Source organism: Colobus angolensis, unplaced genomic scaffold (genome assembly GCF_000951035.1).
Source record: "Colobus angolensis palliatus isolate OR3802 unplaced genomic scaffold, Cang.pa_1.0 Scaffold148, whole genome shotgun sequence".
Lineage (NCBI taxonomy): Eukaryota > Metazoa > Chordata > Mammalia > Primates > Cercopithecidae > Colobus > Colobus angolensis.
This window is the reverse complement of record NW_012114577.1, coordinates 5209174-5226083: the sequence shown is the minus strand read 5'-3', so window position 1 is coordinate 5226083 and position 16910 is coordinate 5209174.

Here is a 16910-nt window from a genome sequence, read left to right as displayed (position 1 = left end):
GACTCGCACACTCGTCAGGAAGACCTGCCTGTGTAAGGGAGCTGCCCACTTCAGGTCTCATGAGAGCTGTTCCGTTGCTCAATGAAGCTCCCCTCTGACTTACTCACCCTCCAGCTGTCTGCGTACCTCATTCTTCCTGGACGCTGGACTTAGGAACCGGGACCCGGCAGGACTGAAAGAGTTGTAACACAAACAGGCCGGAAACATGCCCCCCACTCACCACATTGCAGGCAACAAGAAGAGAAGAGCAGTGGCCTTTGGGGCTCCCTGAGCCAGGGCTGCGACATGCTGTAACACTCTCCTTGGGGCTCTGCAGTTCCTGGCATCTCCAAGCTTTTGGGTGCCATTGCATTCTCCTTGTCCATGGTGCCCACAGCAGAGGCCACTTGCAGTACGTCTGATCCGGCCACAGCCTCACATGGAGCTGGCACCTGTGCCAGCACCTGGAGCAGCCCACCCTACCCCAGCCAGCATACCTGGCTACACACAGTGGCTGGACCCCACACTCACTTGCTCACACAACCCTTGCCTCTCTGCACCTGACTCGCCCTTGGCAGGCGTGGGATCTGGGATGGTAGTGCAAACCAAGCACAGCCTGCCGGGCCAAGTGGGCGAAATGAGCCCAGCGGGCATGAGCAAAACCCAAGCAGAGGCACCACCAGTCACAGAGGTTCCAGCTGATAAAGCAACACCCTAAGGATCTTGTGACACCAGCACTTTGGGAGGTTGAGGCAGAAGAACTACTTGAAACCAGGAGTACAAGACCTTTAGTCTCCTAAATTTTTAATTGTTTTCTGTTGTTCATCATGTTATAAAACTGGTCCAATTAAGCTGTTGGAGGATGGTTTGACATAGTTATTTAAAAATTAGCTGGGCCCAGTGGCATGCACCTGTAGTCCCAGCTGCTCAGGAGGCAGAGGCAGGGGGATCTTGCTGCCAATTTGCTTCAAGTCAGTCTGCAACAAAAAAATCATAAAAAATAGAAAGGTAAAAAGTTAAACACAGTCCAGGCATAGTGGCTCACACCTGTAGTCCCAGCACTTTGAGAGGCCAAGGTGGGAGGATCACTTGAGCCTGGGAGATCAAGGCTGCAGTGAGCCATGGTCATGCCACTGCACTCCAACCCAGGCAACACAGTAAGATTGTGTCTCAAAAAAAAAAAAAAAAAAAGTTAAAACACCAACAGGTATGTCAAACCATCCTCCAATAGCTTAACTGGACCACTTTTATAATGAGCAATGGAAAGCAATCAAAAATTTAAGAGAATAAAGGAAAATGTTTATCAACATCATGCCATACTCTATGTGCATTTCATTTCAAACATTAAGTTTTCAGGAAAAAATTTCTAATAAAATGCAATTGTTACAGAAAAACAGTATTCACATGAAAACCAATAAAGTAAAATCTATTCCTTGAGACATAGCCTAATAAAAATAAGCTGAAGTGAGTAGCTTTGAAAATAAAGCATAATTTGGTGGGGCACAGTGGCTCACACCTGTAATCTCAGCACTTTGGGAGGCCGAGACGTGCGGATCACGAGGTCAGGAGATCAAGACCATCCTGGCTAACATGGTGAAACCCCGTCTCTACTAAAAAATACAAAAAACTAGCCGGGCGAGGTGGCGGGTGCCTGTAGTCCCAGCTACTCAGGAGGCTGAGGCAGGAGAATGGCGTAAACCCAGGAGGCGGACCTTGCAGTGAGCTGAGATCCGGCCACTGCACTCCAGCCTGAGCAACAGAGCCAGACTCCATCTCAAAAAAAAAAAAAAAAAGAAAAGAAAAGAAAGCATAATTTAAGAAGCCTAAACTCTTGCCTGACACCATTTTTTTAAATGGACTTTTCCAGAATATTGAAGGAAATTCCTCACTCCTAATAATTAAGTACTTCACTAAGGTTTTAAAAAATTATGAAAGGCAATAGCATTAACTAATAAAAAATCATCAAGCATTTTCCTTGGGAAATATTTCTGTCCTAAGTTAAATGTTATATAAACATTCCTGATTTTCATGAACTACTTTTAGTCATCTGGCTAACAGGCATTAATAATTAAGTCCAGTACAAAAGTCCTCTCTGTACTCACTGTATAAGTTATAAATGTCCAACTTGCTGTGCCCTGTTTTGAAAAGTATTTACTTATACTAGACATAAATAACATTAAAATTAAATCTCTAAAGAAGTCCATTTACGGTCCTATATTAAGTACATATTTCAAAATTATCTTTTGAAAATTGCTCTTTTTAAGTTCTATTGTTAAACCTCTGAGTGGTTCCCATTAATCTTTCCCACTTTGTCTTATCACAAAATATAGCCAGATTATCAGTAAACAACATATAAATGGGATGAGCTGCATGGATTTTTCTAGGGCCTGGACTGGAAAATTCATTCACCAGCACTCTTCCAGAACAACCGATGAAAAGCAGAATTTAACATCATTTTTAAACAATTCACAGTTCAAGAGATCATAATGTCCTAAGAGCTATTTTCCTCCACCCATCATTAAACTTTTCTTACACTGATAACTTCTTTTCTGAAAAAGGGAATTCTACTAGAGTTGCTGCAATTATGCCAAATATTAAGAGATACAGGAGATTTTTGCCCCAGTGCAATGTTTCCATTATATGTATTTTTTTCTCAACCGGCTCACCTAGGAGCAGGCTGAAGAAAAATGTCAGTTAAAGGCTACAATACAGGGAGACCTAAAAACAGTGAAGGGAAGTTCGTTTTATATACCAAAAGCCAGAAAACGGAGTCAGCAGAACCACGTAAAGCTCTAAGTAAAAATAAATGATGGCGAAGAAGAATTAAGTTACGTATGTGTTTCAATCATAACACACTAAAGACTTTCTTAAGGAAATCCTCATAATGAACCCAGTTTTGAAAAGTCAGGGCAAATGTAATAATAAGAAGAATACAGGGTAGATGAGACTAAATTAACACACGGGAAGTGTTTTTAAAAACCCCTAAGAATCGAGAATATTCATCCACCAGTGAAAATGTGAAACTACAGACTGAAGTAAAGAATATATTTACACAAATGGCCACGTTGGTAAGGGACAATTTACCAATCTTATCAGAATAAAGGCTTCGACAGCACATGGACAACGTACCAATGTCAACTGTTCTGGAGCCATGCCAAAGGTTCATCACCTATTTTGCCTATTTATAGGTATCCCATTTATATGTTGTTTACTGATAATCTGGATGTATTTTGATAACCCTGCCAATGGCCTAGCCTCTGCATGTCAGTGCGACTTTATTATAATTACCATACTGTATATGCTTGTTTTCAAGAAGTGTTTTTTAAAAAACAATGAAATGTTCTGTTTCTTTGAGGAAAATGGGACCCAGAAAGCCAAATACGAGTGCTATCTATTGTCTGAGATTGACATGATGAGAAAGTGAAAAAGTCTAAAAATAGGTACAGTTCTTAGCAAAAAAAAAAAAATTCAAAGTTCTGGATAAATCAAGGTACGCAATGTTGAATCTGCTAGTGACTTAAGTGTAGGGCGTGATTAATTATACCACAAACTCTGTATAGTACAATGCAATGGACATTCACTGCCATGATCAAGGAGAAATGATGTGAAATTGACATACATGTCCGCAGGTTTAAAAACTCAGCTAAAGGAAATAGGATGCAATAATTAAAGCACAGGATGTTAACAGAAAAGAGTTCAGTCAGGAAGAACTCTACAGTAAGCCAAATCAAAAACATCTGCTACAGTGTTCACACATTGGAAGACAAAATAATAAAGATGCCAACTCAACCCAAATTGATACACAAGTTTGCTACAATTCTTATCAAAATCCCAGTGAAATATTTTGTAGGTATAGACAAGAATATTTTAAAATTTATATAGAAAGACAAAGGAAATGGTAAAACAATTTTGAAAAAGAGGAATTAAATGAGACAGAACATGCTACCTGACATACATAGCTACAGTAATCAACACTGTATGGTATGGTGGATGGCTAGACACATAGATGAGTGAAGCGGAATACAGAATACAGAAATAGCTCCGTGCAAGTATGATCAAATAATTTTGTACAAAAGCAATTCAATGGGGGACTGGTAATCTTTTCAACAAAGGCTGCTGGAATAATTGGAGACAGGAAAAAAACAGAATCTCTACCTGAGTCTCATACCTTATTCAAAAATTAACTCAAAATCAGATCATTGATGAGAACCATAAAAATATAAAACATTTAGAAGAAAGCATAAGAGAAAATATTCAAGACCAAGAGCTTGGCAAAGAGTTCTTAGGCATGGGGCCAAAAGCACAATCCAGAAAAGAAAAATACCAATAAATTTTACTTCATCAAAATTAAAAACTTCTGGTTTTTGAAAGACTGTCGAGTGGGAAAAAATGATGAGCTACAAACCAGGAGAAAACATTGATAAAGAATTTTCGAAATTCAACATTTTTTAAAAAGTCCATTTAGAAGACAGGCAAACAACATGAAGAGACACTTGACTTAAAAGAAAGACACAGGTGCCGGGCGCGGTGGCTCACACTTGTAATCTCAGCACTTTGGGAGGCTGAGGCAGGCAGATGGCGAGGTCAGGAGACCGAGACCATCCTGGCTAAAATGGTGAAACCCCATCTCTATTAAAAATACAAAAAATTAGCCGGGCATGGTGGCGGGTGCCTGTAGTCCCAGCTACTCTGGAGGCTGAGGCATGAGAATGGCATGAACCTGGGAGGCGGAGCTTGCAGTGAGCCAAGATTGCACCACTGCACTCCAGCCTGGACGACAGAGCAAGACTCCATCTCAAAAAAAAAAAAAAAAGACCATTTAGGTCTTCAGGACCATTAGGGAAAAGCAAATTAATACCACGATTAGATATCACTACACACCTAGCAGAACAGCTAAAATTTAAAAACAGTTACGATACCAAATGCTGACGAGGGTGTGGAGAAACTGGATCTCGCAAACACTGCTGATGGAAATCTAAAATTCTGCAGCCACCCTGGAAAATACCGCAATTCTTTAAAAAACTAAACATACCTTACAACCAACAAAACATATTCCTGGGCATTTATCCCAAAGAAACATAACTGATTTCTGCATAAATGCCTGTATAAGATTATTCATAGCCCTTTTCATTGTAACAGTCAAAAACGGAAAACGACCAAAATGTCTTGCAAAAGAAATGTAAAAGAGATATGAGAAAAGGCATTTTGCAAGACATGTTGTAAATGGCCAACATGTGGCATGTCCATAGCATGAAAAGGGCATTTTGCTGAATGAAAAATGCCAATCTCAAAGGTCACATATTGTATCATTCAATTTATATTACTGATATGGTTTGGATCTGTGCCCCCACTCAAATCTCATGTCAAATTGTAATCCCCAATTGGAATATCGTTGGAGGTGGGGTCTGGTTGAGGGTGAGGGTGACTGAAGCATGGGTGTGGATTTCCCCCTTGGTGATACTCTGGTGATAGTGAGTGCGTGCTCCTGAAATCTGGTTGCTTAAAAGTGTGCAGCACCTTCCCCCCACTTTCGCCTGCTCCAGCCATGTAAGACGTGCCTGCTTTCCTTCCTCTTGGTTTTCACCTTCCGCCATGGTTGAAAGTTTCCTGAGACCTCCCCAGAAACTGTCATGTTTCCTGTATAGCCTGTGGAAACATGAGCCAATTAAATCTCTTTTCTTTATAAATTACCCAGTCTCAGGCATTTCTTTATAGCAGTGCAATAACGGATTAATATAATTACATTGTCAAAATGACAAAATTACAGAGATGGAGAACAAAACAACAGTGGCTGCCATGGGCTAGGGATGGTGGCAGTGAGGAGGAAGTGTTTGACTATAAAAGAATAGCAGATCGGGCACGGTGGCTCACGCCTGTAATTCCAGCACTTTGGGAGACTGACATGGGTGGATCACAATGTTAGGAGTTCGAGACTGGTCTGGCCAACATAGTGAAACCTCATCTCTACTAAAAGAAAAAACAAAAAACACACACACACACAAAAAAAAAAATTAGCCAGGTGTGATGGTGGGTGCCTCTAATCCCAGCTACTCAGGAGGCTGAGGCAGGAGTTGCGGTGAGCCAAGATCACGCCATTGCACTCCAGCCCGGGCGACAGTGTGAGACTCCCTCTCAAAAAAAAAAAAAAAAAAGGGGGGGGTGGGGATAGCACAGGAGAGCTCTCTGTGAGGATAGAACAGGTCTGTATCTTGATTACACTGGTGATTACATGAATCTGTGGGTGATAAAATAGCATAAAACTATATACACACTTTATACCAATGCTAACTTTCTGCTTTTAATATTGTATATATTGTGTAAAATATAACCAGTGAGAAAACTGACTGGAGAGTATCAGCTTTCTGTGACTCTATCATTATTTCAACCTGAAAAGTTTGTTAAGAACGAGTTAAAATAAAACACACAATACGATGTTATGTGCCACCAAAAGTTAGTTTCTTATGGTGGACTTCAGTTCCAGGTTATGATGGAGAAGCTGGTACTGAACTAAACTGTCACTGAGTGTAACTATAAAAACTAGTTTAAATAGAAGATAATTTGAAGTTGCTGAAGAGCAACCAAATCATAGATGTGATAGGCTTGCATGCAATTTTCCTAAGTAGAATGTAGAAATTTTGGCCGGGCGCGGTGGCTCAAGCCTGTAATCCCAGCACTTTGGGAGGCCGAGACGGGCGGATCACGAGGTCAGGAGATCGAGACCATCCTGGCTAACACGGTGAAACCCCGTCTCTATGTCTCTACTAAAAAATACAAAAAAAACTAGCCGGGCGATGTGGTGGGCGCCTGTAGTCCCAGCTACTCGGGAGGCTGAGGCAGGAGAATGGCGTAAATCCGGGAGGCGGAGCTTGCAGTGAGCTGAGATCTGGCCACTGCACTCCAGCCTGGGCGACAGAGCCAGACTCTGTCTCAAAAAAAAAAAAAAAAAGAAAGAAATTTGGGCAATGTTATATTGAATTGAAATTTCACAATCAAGACAGGATCTAGTTAAAAAAAAAAAGACAGGATCTTGAAACAAAAACAAAAAAACACTACAGGTATTCACATGAGATCTCAGAGGTATACCTACTAGGAAGGGCAATATGGAGACAAATAAGCCTCAATTAGATTACAATGATGTGCCCATATGCTACCTACCTACCAGAATAAAATTAATGTTTTGTGGAAGAAGATAACATCATCTAGCACCTCTACAGCTTTTCTTACATTATGTCCAATAAATTTAAAAATACCGTTTTTGCCAGAAAATAAAACCAGTTGTCTGAAAACCAAAAGGAAGAAAAGGCAAGAGAAACAAACGTAAATGTGATACACGTATTATGCTTATTTATTACAATAATAAATATCTTTGAAAATAGATGAAAAGGAAGAATGTTACAACAGAATTTGAATCCGGAAAAAGAACCAAATATAAATCCAATTACTAAAAAATAAAATAGCTCAAAATTTAAGAATTCAATAGATGGACTTACCAGCTGACTGGACAAAGCAAAAAGAGATTTGTGAACTGGTAGAAAGGTCAGTGGGAAATACTCAGATTGAAGTACAAAGAGAAAAATAAAAGGAATGAAAATATGGAAAACAATGTAAAAGAGACATGAGAAAAAGGAAGAAAATATCTGTCACTGGAATCCCAAAAAGAAGGGAGAGACCGAATGAGGCAGAAGCAATGTTTGAAGAAATACTGGCCAAGAATTTTCCAAAATGAATAAAAAATACCAAGCCACAGATTCAAGACACTCCACAAACCTCACACAGGATAAACAGAATGAAAATACCAACTTTAAAGGAAAACAGTGAGACTTACAGCCGACCTTCCAACGAGAAATAATGGAAGCCAGAATTGCTGGGGGTGGGGTCGGGGGTGGATCTCCAACAACTGCCAATTCCATATGCAAACAAGGAGAAACACAGATGTTTTTAAACAAGAACTGAGAGAATATTTTGTCAGTAAACCCATCATAAAAGAAATCCTAAGGTAGTTCTTCAGACAGTAGCAAAATGATCCCAGATAAGAGCATGGCAAGCAGGATGAGGGAAAGGCACTAGACAGTGTAACATACAAGTAAATCGACATGAATTCTGACTGTTAAAGAACAATAATAATGTCTTAAGGAGTTGAAGAGTGTGAGTGTGAGTGTGTGTGTGTGTGCACAGAATTAAAATACATAGCCAGAATAGCACAAAAAGAGAGGATACATTTAAAGTATTATATAAAAAGACTCACATTTCCAGAAAAATATAAAAGTATTCATTTAAGGTAGATACTAATAAATTAAAGATGTTATAAACTCTAGTGTAAACACTGAAGGAATAATAAAAGAATGAATAACTCACAAGCTAACAGAAGCTTGTTAATAAATATTTGATTAATCTAAAGGAAGGCAAAAATGAAAAAATAAAGAAAAAAAAGAAATATCATAGTTCAGACTGCTATAACAAAGTCCCTCAGACCTGGTGGCTTATAAACAACAGGAATTTACTTCTCACCATTCTGGAGACTGGGAAGTGTGAGATTAAAGAGCCAGTATAGCCGGGTTCTGGTGAAGGCCCTCTTCTGGGTTGCAGACTGCCTGCTATTTTCTCATTGTGTCCTCACAAGGTAAGGCAAAAGAGCTCTCTCATCTCTCTTATAAGGGCATTAATTGCACTCATGAAGGCTTTACCCTCATGACCCAATCATCTACCATCTCCTAATACTATCACATTGGGGGTTAAGATTTCAACATAAAAATTTTGGGGGCAGGCACAAATAGTCCATTGCACTAACAGAAATAAAAAACAGTAAAATCATAATTCTAAACTCATATTTTTAAGCTGCATATACACAGGGTAAGACTCCCAATACAAGGCAGAATTCAGCTGCCAAACAATAAAAACAAAACAAAACAGCTTAGTAAACCACAGCAAACATCATAAAATCCTTGATGAAATTCTCTTAAGTTTTGCCTGAAACTAAGGGAAAGGATCAAAGATCTGCTATCATGTCTTCTAGTCAGCACTTACTAAGATCCTGGGAAGTACAATGAGGCAGTAACAAGAAATGAAAACTGAGAAGCAAAAAATAAAATGGTCAGTATGTACAGATGACATGACTGGGTACACAGAAAATCCAAAAGAATCTATAAACTCTTAGAATTAATAAGTGAACTTGGCAAGGTTACTAGATACAAGGTCAAATGTAAAGTCAGTTATATTTTTACAATCTAAGAAACAATTTTTTAAAGATATCATTTGTATTGACATCAATAAATATCAAATACCTGATATAAATCTGACCCCCAAAATGTGCAAAGTCTTTCATAGAAAACTAAGTGCAACTACTGAGAGAAATTTTTAAATATCCAAATATATAAAAGAAAGATATACTATGTTCATAGATTGGGAGTCTTAATATTGAAAAGATGTTAATTTGTCTCAAACTGATCTACAGATTTGATGCTATTTCATTAAAAATTCCAACAGCTTGTCTTGTGGAGATTTATAAGTTAATTCTAAAATTTAAACTGAAATGAAAGGAGCCAAGAATAGCAAAGATAATTTTGAAGAATCAGAACAAAGTTAGAAGATGAACACCAACATATAACAAGACAACAAAAAATCTGGAGTTAATTTAAAAGTTACAAATTTGGAAGAAGAAAAGACAAATAGACCAATGAAATAGAATCGCGAGTCAAGTAATAGATATCCATGCTGACAGTCATCTGATTCACTACCCAGGTACCACCGCAATGCAGTGATGAAAGGGTGGCCTTTTAAATAACTAGTGCTGGATCAGCTGGACATCCACAGGTTTAGGGACTGATCTCTACCTCAAACTATAAACAAAATATCAATTCTAAGACCACGGACCTAAATATCAGCCTTAAAATAGTAAAGGCTCTAGAAGATAATATGGGAGAACATCCTTTGGATAGGCAAAGAGGAAAAAGCAACAGTGTTAGAAAAGATATTTGCAACAGACATATCTAACAAAAGATTCCTATTCACAACCTATAAAATACTCTCCAAAAGTTAATGTTTATTTTTTTTTTTTTTTTTAAGATAAAGTCTCTGTCGCCCAGGCTGGAGTGCTGTGGCCGGATCTCAGCTCACTGCAAGCTCCGCCTCCCGGGTTCACGCCATTCTCCTGCCTCAGCCTCCCGAGTAGCTGGGACTACAGGCGCCGCCACCTCGCCCGGCTAGTTTTTTGTAGTTTTTAATAGAGACGGGGTTTCACCGTGTTAGCCAGGATGGTCTCGATTTCCTGACCTCGTGATCCGCCCATCTCGGCCTCCCAAAGTGCTGGGATTACAGGCTTCAGCCACCGCGCCCGGCCTCAAAAGTTAATGTTTAAAAAAGACAATTCTGGTCAGGCACCACGGCTCACACTTGTAATCCTACCACTTTGGAAGGATCACTTGAAGCCAGGAGATCGAGACCAGCCTAGGCAACATGGTAAGACCCCGTCTCTACAAACAGTTAAATTATCTGGCGTGGTTGTACACTTGTAGTCTTATCTACTTGGGAGGCTGAGGCAGAAAGAGCCCTTGCGCCCGGTAGTTCAAGGCTGCAGCAAGCTATGACCGCACCACTGCACTCCAGCCTGGGCAACAGAGTGAGACAGATGACTAGATAGATAGATAGATAGAATGATAGAACGAACAACTGTATTTTTAAAACAGGCTAAAGCCTGAATAGGTACTTCACAAAAGAATACAGTATATCCAAATGGACATTAAAGATACAAAACAGGTGTTCACCATCATGAGTTGTCAGTGAAATGCTAATTAAAATCACAATGAAACACCTCTATACATCCACCATAATAATTCCTTTTTTTTTTTTTTTTTGAGACTAACATTTACTAAGTACTGCTAGTGGAAGCGTTAACTGAGTCAACTACTTTGGAAAAGTGTTTAGAAGGCTGAGCGTATGTGTAACCCAATCAGCAATTCTACTCATGGGTATATATCCAGCAGAAATGTATACATACCCTTATTTCAGGTGTTCACTTAAATATTTAAATCTTTCGTATTTAAGAATATTAGTACCAGCTTTGTTTTTGTTAGCGAAACCAGGAACAACCCATTGTCTACCAACAGAATGGATAAATGAATTGTAGCATACAGCACTAAGCCATCAAGAGCTACAACACCATGGATGCATCTCAGATATAAATGAAGCAAAAGAAACTAGACACAATTGCACTGTCATTCCATTTGCACAAAGTGCAAAAACAAGCAGAATTAATTTGTTTTTCTAGAAGTCCACAGAGTGGTAACCTTTGGAAAGGCAGGTAACTACTGGGAGGGGGTGCTAGAGAGGCTTGCAGGCACTGGTAACATTCTATGCGTTGATGTGAGTGGTAGTTACACAACTGCATTCATACTGCAAATATTCATCAAGCTGTACGCTTAAGATTTATGTACTTTACTATCTGTATGTTATATATTACACTTCAATTTTTAAGTTTCCTTTAAAGTTACTTAAGAAAGATTTAACGGGAAAAAAACAGTCTATGAAAGGCAAATAAATTATGTTGGTAATAGTTTCATGTGGGCAAGGACTGTATATCCCATTATATCTGTGGAGTTAAGTAGAATGCCTTGCATATAACAGGAATTTGGAAAGGCTAAGAACATAATCATGATAATGGCAGTAATCATATAATTTTGTATATAATTTGTATTTCTATGGAAATATAAATTTATATAAGTATACGTCGGATGTCAATCCAAGTGCTAAATTCTCTACCTTTTTAAGAACTTTCTTCAACCAGTGCTAGGCAAAGCATTCATCATCCTTCTCCTTGGTCTTGCCCAGCATGCCCAATGCTGCCAGCACTTTGCTGAACATGCAGAGGCTCCCACAGTTTGAAGGTCAAAAGTTCCACCTTGCCACATGCCAGAATAAATACATGAGAGCTTTCAGCCAGCATTTAATCTTCCTTGTTAATATCCCTTGAATAAAATAGAAATATGTAGGCTGGATGTAGAGAAATGTAAAGCTGATTTGACACAGACTTTGAAGGAAATCTTACCTGGTTGGCCATCAGATTCTAGCCTCAGCACCTTCTGATTTAGGAGTCTTATTAATAACTATGTGGAAACCATTTTAAAATACAAAAGAAGAAGGCTTTAAGTCTGTGGCACCCCACAGACACCTGACACACAGGAGGCAGTGAGTATACATATCTTTGCTGAATGAAAGAATATACATATATATTGGAATCATGGTTCCACCCAATACATTCATAGTATTATCATGCAGTAAAAATCATCAACCATGGTCAATCCAATAGTTATGGCACTCTTCATGAACTGGAACAACCACAAAGCCAATCATGTAGCTAAATAAAAGTGAATGCTTGAAAACTTATTAATGCAATCCCCAAATAAATACATGGCCTTAGTCTCCTATAACTTACAGTAGTTTTTCTTCCTTCCCTCTTATGAAAAACTGTTTTACTCTCAGTATTTCAGTTTATCGCACAGAAGAATCTTATCAAAAACACTTCAGCAATTATTTTTCCCTGCCCACATAAATAGGCGGGATTTATCTAACCTTAAAAATAGACTCCGTTTATCTACAATAACAGGGCCCTTCTTGGAAGCTGTACTGCTAAGTTATGCAGAGTTCTCGACTCCTGGTTGTATGAACAACAAGCAAAAGAGGGTGCCATTACTCATTTCCTCTCTTATGCAAAGATTTGCAAGTCCTTCTCCTTGATTTATTTACCAGATTCTGTTTGGGTCAGATTTTAGTCTGCTCCATTATTCATATTAGATGACAACGGCATCATCATTATTAACACTGAGACTTTAAAGCCCATTTCTGTATCCTAGTAAGTCATCTGAGTGATACATAGCCCCCTCTTAACAAAACTGTGGGCTTCAGTTTGTCCATTTAGAAGGAGATGCAGAAATGATCTCTGTTCCCTCCCTACTGTGTGACTGCATGAAACTGGTGTCATTTATGGAATTGCTGGTTCCATTCTCTACTGACGTTCAGGTCCTTGTTTTAGGCCTGTCCAGAGCAATGTTTTTGTTGTTTGTAACATATTCCAGGTTTCTTGTTCTGCTAGACATGTGAAATTCTAAAAAAACAATTTCTGGAGAAAATGTCCTAGGCAGGACCAAAACTAGAGAATGTTCAATGAGCAGCAGATATGGCAGTTTTTATCACTCTACAATAAAAACTGTGAGAAGCTATCTCCCACCTTCTAATCGGTGCCTGATTGCTACCAACCACCTCCTCTCCCCTTCTCCAGACCAGCATCTCTAAGCACCTTAACCAGGTAAGGTAGTGAAGTCTCCGGGGAGGAAGGAAGAGGCCTGTAGATCATTTGTTTCAACCTCTACCTTCCTTCAATTCTGAAATCCTATTTTACAATATTTACACAAGAGTAGTTTCATTTTCTAAGAAGGGAGAAAACTAGGTATGTGTGGCTTGGTGAGTTTGAGGCTAGGCCCATTCTTAAATTTATTCTGGCATGTGGCAAGGTAGAACCTTTGACCTTCAAACTGACCTTCAAACATGCACTCTGCATGTTCAGCAAAGTGCTGGCAGCACTGGGCATGCTGGGCAAGACCAAGGAGAAGGATGATGAATGCTTCACCCAGCACTGGTTGAAGAAAGTTCTTAAAAAGTTAGAGAATTTAGCACTTGGATTGACATCCAACATATACTTATATAAATACATACACTCTATATACATATGCATTTAGGCAAGGTAAAATGTACTGTATCCACATTGACAGGGCCAGAAGGTGACATACTTTTACGTTAATCATGTATTTGATGCATGGTAAGCATGGCTAGTTTTGAGCAGATCCTACAAATACCATCATCTCAAAGGAAGATTCTTTTTTTTTTTTTTTTTTGAGACATGGTCTCACTCTCTCACCCAGGTGGGAGTGCAGTGGCGCAATCACAGCTCACTGCACCTCTTGGGTTCAGGTGATCCTTTTACCTCAGTCCCCCCAGTAGCTGGGTCTACAGGCACACAACACCACACCTGGGTAAGTTTTGTATTTTTTGCAGAAGCGGGATTTGGCCAGGTTGGCCAGGCTGGTCTCGAACTTCCGGGCTCAAGCAATCCGCCCCGCCTCAGCTCCCAAAGTGCTGGGATTACAGGCGTGAGCCACCACATCCAGCCTCAAAGGAGGAGTCCTTTTAAGAAAGTGTTATAGGTGCTCATTCCGAGCACTAAATTGATGCAGATACATGCTCCGTTGTTAAGTGTAGACATTTGTTGAAAGCTTTTACTTTTAAATCAGCAGTGTCAAGTATGGAACAAATGTGGAATTTACACATGTAAATACTATATAGATTTACTGTTTAGATTTTTTTTGAAAGACAGTGCTTTGCAAGCGCCAAATTATATGTACCGCATAGTGCCAAGTACACAAAAATGTGGAGGAAAAAAATCTCTCACAATATAAATTGTTAATTTTCTGAAAAATTACTGGATTTTTTAGCCAGATCCTATCATAGTAGGAGAGCTGAGGGCAGTCACTACCAGCAGAATCATTCTGTTTCCTAAGATATTTCAACATTTTCCCCTGACCTGAGCTTTCAGAAAATCCCTCCAATATATTCCAAGGCTGACCATTTGCTTAATATTATGCATAATTACCTATATAAGCCCTACAGTCTTTTTGAGTTAGCAGCTGTGAGAAAAAAAAAAAAAACGCCAGCAATATCAGCTTCTCCCACTTGTCTTAATGAGACATGCTTGCTTCAAGCCTAGCTGGATTATTTCATCACCAAACCCCTGCAGCATGCAAACAAAACACGCCCAGCTTTAAACCAACAAAGCTTTATAGAGCTCTAATTTTAATTATCAAAAGGTCCCTAGCAGAAAATGAAATGATGCAAAGCTAAACCAAAGTCAAATGAAAATAGTATGTGTTCTCGCATTAAGGACAGTAGTAAGTAATTAGGTATCTGCAAAGAGAGGCATCAGCTTAGGCGTGTGCCCAACAATGGTGAGGTGTGTTGGTGGGGCTGGGGGGGGCATCTCTATCCCATCTTGTACTTAGGAACTTGCGACATCAATCAGCCCTCCTCCTCTACAACCTTAGATTATGGTCTCTTTCATGAGAAAAGAAAAGCATCCCTAACTTTTACCCTTCCTTCCCTTTCAAGCTCCTACCTCCTCTTTCTTCCTCTTCAGCACACGGGGTGAAAAGATCGTCTATATTGCCTGCCTCTATTTACTGCTGCTCTGTTGCTTCTGGGTCTCTGGCAATCGGGAGTCTACTTTCAACCTCCTCCTCCCAGAGAGTCCCATCATGATCACATCAAAAGTCTCCTCAGGGCCAGATGCAGTGGCTCACGCCTGTAATCCCAGCACTTGGGGAGACTGAGGCAGGTGGATCACGAGGTCAGGAGATCAAGACTATCCTGGGTAACACGGTGAAACTCCATCTCTACCAAAAATACAAAAAATTAACAGGGCGTGGTGACACGCACCTGTAGTCCCAGCTACTCGGGAGGCTGAGGCAGGAGAATTGCTTGAACCTGGGAGGCGAAGGTTGCAGTGAGCCGAGATCACACCACTGCACTCCAGCCTGGGCAACACAGCAAGAGTCCCTCTCAAAAAAAAAAAAAAAGTTTCCTCCATCGCCTTCCTCTGAGCCTCTGTTGCGGACTCCTCTACATGCTCCTCCCAGATCATCTGGTCCATTTCTCGATCACACCAGTGGCCTCCAGTCTGCCTCATTGGGTCCCTCCTCTCTCCAAAACACTAAATCCACACTTATAGCTTTGTGCCTTGAATCTGACTCCTACTGCTGCCATAACGATGTATCACAGACTGGGTGGCTTAAGTAACAGAAATGTAGTATCTCCCAGTTCTGAAGGCCCGGAGTCCGAGATGAAGGGGTCGGCAGGGCTGGTTCCTTCCGAGGGCAGGAGGGGGAATCTGTTCCATGCCTCTCGCAGCCCTAGTGCTCCAGTCCCCATAGGTGTGCTCCCTGTGTGTCTTCACACCATCTTCCCTCTGTGTGGACCTGCATCCTAATCCCTTCTTGTTAGGAGGGCACTAGTCATATAGGACCAGGGCCCACCTTAATGGCCTTGCTTTCACTTGAAACCTTCTGTAAAGACCCTATTTCCCAGTAAGGTCACATTCTAAGGTCCTGGGGATTAGGAATGTCAACATACCTTTTTAGGGGGATATAATTCAGTCCATAACATATCTCAAAATAAATACATCCAAAATAAATCCCACTGCCTTCCCCTGAAACCTCCCCTTCCTCCCGATTTCCAAATGCCCAACACCATCTGAGGCTCAGCTTCGTCTTTTTCCTCTCCTTATATCTAATCAGTTACCAACCCCATAAACCCTCCCTCCACTGTGTCCTAAAGCTCCCCGCTCCTTTCTATTCCCACAGCTACCACCCAAATTTAGGCCCGAATTACCTTGCACCAGCTCTGTGGTGACTGTCTCCTAATAGGCTTCTCAGCTCTAGTCCCGCTCTGATCTCTCTCTATCCCAATTTATCTTATAAATTGCTGCCCCATTAATCTTTCTAATGGACAGCTCTGACCCATTTTTCTCCCTTGAAGGAGAAAAAAGAGTAACTTCCAGGGCCCCTTTTACCTTATGAATTAAGAATAAATCCCTGACCCTGGTCTCAGGGCTCCCCAGTCCCCCGCAGGACGACACAGCAGCACTCGCACATCATCTCTCACCCAAACGTGTCACTGTGCTTCCCGCCTTTGCATCAGGGTCCCATCAAGGAAGGAGATGGCACTCTCAAGGGTTTAGCTGAAGACAAGTGAATGAGGGATCATTTACTGAGGTACAGGCTGGGAGCGTGACAGGATCCGACAGAGGTGGGACTTCTAGGGACCAGCAACAGTGGGAAACTATCCCCAGCCCTCGATCTCAGCCAACAAGGAGAAGAAACAGTGTTCCCAGC